The 4,030-nt window shown below is 48.5% G+C and overlaps 1 pseudogene; it reads left to right on the top strand.

The window, feature by feature from the left end:
- The first annotated feature begins 753 nt into the window (after positions 1-753).
- On the top strand, positions 754-2,010 carry LOC120686009 (annotated as a pseudogene).
- The last annotated feature ends 2,020 nt before the right edge of the window (positions 2,011-4,030 follow it).

Raw genomic sequence — 4,030 nt, 5'->3', positions numbered from 1 at the left:
CGTGGGCAAACGTACTGCTGCAAAGTCCATTTAGAGGTATCTACTCCACTGCTCCCAGCCAGCTTGAGGTACTTTGAGCAGTGACTACTGAGCCACCGGGTGTGAGCGGCAACGGCCGACCAGGAGCGAGATCTAGTAGTGATCGCCTGCTGGCTCATCGGCATGCGCGCGGCTCCAACGTTGCCTTGGGTGGGATCACGCATCAGGCCACTGTTCTCCAGCACTCAGGCGAGCGTGGGCCGTCCGGGGAGCTGCAACCTCGCCGATCTGTGGCTCTGGGAGCGCCCTGCACCGTGCTGAGCAACAAGTGGTCAAGCAGCAGTTTGTTGTCCTTCCACCATTCCAAGCTACTACAATGTTCCATATATAACAGAAGGTATTCTTTCAAAGATATTCAGTTTCTCACAGATTGTTCAGTTGAGCATCTAATTTGGAGTTCACTAGATGATGAAAACTGTTTGCTGGTAGCACAGTATATGAATGTAAAGTGTGAAATAAGAATAGTTCACTTTTGTTAATATTTGGAATTACAGTAAGAATATGTATCTTGCAGTACATTTACCTTGTGATGAGTGGTTGACCGCTGCTGATCAACTGGTGAGAAGTTTTCTGGATCTGCCTTTGCCTTCGTTGTGCTCACCGGTTCAGGTACTTGTCATCACGCAGGGTGGCATCAAGCCAAGCTCGTATGCCCTCTTTTGCCTTAGACTTTAACTTTTATCATTGGGCCTTATGTTGATTCCTCTTGTATATTTACCAGGATCTGTCATCAGGCGCAAAATAAGCAGCTCTGCTACAAATCCATAGAGAAGCACAGAAGAGCAATGGAGGCGACGGCGCTGAGCGTGGGCAAGTCCGTGCTCAGTGGAGCACTTGGCTACGCCAAATCCGCTTTTGCGGAGGAGGTGGCCTTGCAGCTCGGTATCTAGAAAGACCAGGCGTTCGTCGCTGATGAGCTTGAGATGATGCAGTCTTTCATGATGGAGGCACATGAGGAGCGAGACAACAGCAAGGTTGTCAAGACCTGGGTGAAGCAGGTCCGTGACACAGCCTACAACGTCGAGGACAGTCTCCAGGATTTCGCTGTTCGTCTGGAGAGGCCATCCTGGTGGCGTTTCCCTCGCACGCTGCTCGAGCGGCGCCGTGTGGCCAAGCAGATGAAGGAGCTCAGAGCCAAGGTTGAGGATGTCAGCCAGAGGAATATGCGTTACCGCCTGATCAAGGGGTCTGGCTCCAATGCGCCAGCCGCTACCGTAGCTGCCGGACAGTCCAACCTTATTGCTGCAGCCATGTTCGGGGTTGACGATGCAAGGCGTGCTGCGAGGCAGAACAATGAAAGAGTGGATCTCGTCCAACTAATCAACAAGGAGGACGAGGACCTTAAAGTGATCTCGGTGTGGGGAACAAGTGGAGATATTGGTCAGACATCCATCATTAGGGCATCTTACGAGAATCCAGATGTCCAAAGCAAATTTCCAGGCAGAGCATGGGTTAGGGTGATGCATCCTTTCTGCCCTAAAGGATTTGTCCAGAGCTTAGTGAACCAGTTCCAAGCAGCACAAGGGGTTCAAGATCTCGTAGAGAAAAACAAGACAGCACAAGATTTGGCTCAGGAATTCAATGGATTTGTGAATGAGAAGAGGTGCCTGATTGTGCTTAATGACCTGTCAACCATAGAAGAGTGGGATCCAGATTAAAAATTGCTTCCGAAACAGCCAGAAAGGAAGCCGTATCATAGTGTCAACATCGCAAGTTGAAGTAGCAAGCTTATGTGCCGGGCAAGAAAGCCTAGCCTCGGAGCTGAAGCAGCAATTATCTGCAGATCAGACCCTTTATGCATTCTACCACAAGGTATTATTCTAGAGGCCGGTTTATCATTTATCTAGAAAACCACAAGGTACTATTTAGTGTTTAGAAATTGTCTTATTAGTTCTAGTGTGTATTGGAGTTACCATGTCTACAGAAACACAAGAACTAACACAACTAACGCACAACACACATTTTTGGAAATGTGTGTGTTTACATGGTATTTCATAACACTAGACATAAATATAGAAAGAAGCATGTAGGTAGATTGGCCACAATAACTACGATCTATACTTGATATATTGTGCAAGCAAAAAAGCACTAAGCCAAAGAACCATGTTTTGCAACCTAAAGCTAATCCTAACAAAGAACTACTTTAAAAAGTACAGACACTCAAATATATATATATATATATCAACTCTATGTATCTGCCGCCCAACGAGTTTTTTCTACATTCACATGTATCTATTCTCATCATCAGTATACCACTATACACAAATGGAAGTAGCTACAAACAAGTGTAAAAAGGATTACCAAAAGGATTCACTACCAAAGCCCACCTTCCTTTCACAGGCGCACGACCGTGCACCGGACCAGCACCCCCCTCCCCCCAGGGCATCTATTTATCGTGTTCTGCGATTGGAACACAACCAATCGCAGAAGCCAGCGTCGAGGAAGGTGAACAGGCGGCCCCGCCTCCTTCGCCTCCCCCGGCTCCAGCGGCACCCTCACCGCCTCCGCCGCCGCCCACCACGTTAACCTTCTCGCCGCCCAGCCACCGCCGCACCACCTTCTCCTCGCCCCCGCTTCCGGCCGCCGCCCACCGGGGATCCTACCCTGCCCGGCCGGCGGCGCGGCGCCTCGCCCTTCATCGGCCAAACCACCTCCACCGCCGGGCCCTCCTCTAGATCTGGTGGTTATGGAGCCGCCCCCACACCCAGCAACCAAGAACTCTAAGCTCCGCCGCTGCCCTCCACCACCTCGGCCGCCGGCGACCTCGCCGGCGGCCCTCCCCCACCAACCACCCCCTCGCCGGCCACCCCCTCCCCCTCCCCAAGCTCGCCTGCGCCGCTCCACCCACCTCCCTACCTCCTCCTCCGGCTCCGGCACCGGCAACGGCCTTTCTGCGACGCGTCGAATCAAAGTAGTGCTCGATATATAGATCCCCCCCCACCCCTCTCTGCACCGGTTTTCCTCTCGTTTTCCGTGCGTGACCGAGAAGCCGAGCACAATGGGCTGCTGCGGGTCTTTTTTTTCCCCCTCCCAGGATAGCACTTCCTGATTTTTTTCGACATGCAGATTGCAGACCGCACCTTCTTAGGGCACCCATAGTATGGTGAAAAAATTGTCTTTAGGTAAGAAATACACTCTTACAGCCCACTCATGTACATTGTGAAGCTGATCTTTGTAGCATTAACTCCAAAAGCCCATAGCCATATGGCTTGGCCACAAGAAATAAAATACATTACTTTTTGCTACAACTCTTGTGCAACCAGGGTTGCGGAGAGGGTCACGTGTGGGGTCTTTTATTTCCTATCCTGTCTGTATACATTGTGGAGTTTATGTAGCTATAATGACCGCGGGTGGGTCCCATCCATATGGACCAGGTGATCCTTTAACATTGGTCATGCCCTTAGCTCACGTGGTTTCCAGTGGGTTTCTTTTTGTATGTGCCACATGGAACTTAATTATATTTTCATGTTTTTGCGATTATATATTGATCTTACTCTTACAAATAAAGCTGGCAATTTGCAATTTGACCACTTCCACAACCTGTTCATCTAAATCATCATGTAAAATGGTCAAATTGCTATTTGAATAGAATGATTTTGTGACAACAAATTCATCTGAGTCGTGGTCAACAAAGCTAATAATGTGAGATATAAAAAAAACTAATCGTGTGCAACCTGAACACACTAGTTCTATGACAACCTGTTCATCCCTAGATTTGTTGTAAAAACAAGAATTTGCCATTTTAATACTAAAATGTTTTGGAAATAGATTTTACATCAACCAGTTCATATTCGAAATGCATTAATTATAGGTGAACAAGCTGTGAATACAGATGTTCGTATCTTATACCTATTAGTAAAGTGAATAAAGTTTCCACCTAATTTTTTTAGTTTGGTCCGTTTGTCATTGACAGGCCCGTATGCGAGGCGGACCAGCCCCCTCCGTCCACAACTCGATCACGTAAATCCCTATAAATTAATGCACTGGCACC

Source organism: Panicum virgatum, chromosome 8N (assembly GCF_016808335.1).
Source record: "Panicum virgatum strain AP13 chromosome 8N, P.virgatum_v5, whole genome shotgun sequence".
Taxonomy (NCBI): Eukaryota; Viridiplantae; Streptophyta; class Magnoliopsida; order Poales; family Poaceae; genus Panicum; species Panicum virgatum.
This window is presented reverse-complemented; position numbering and strand designations above follow the sequence as displayed.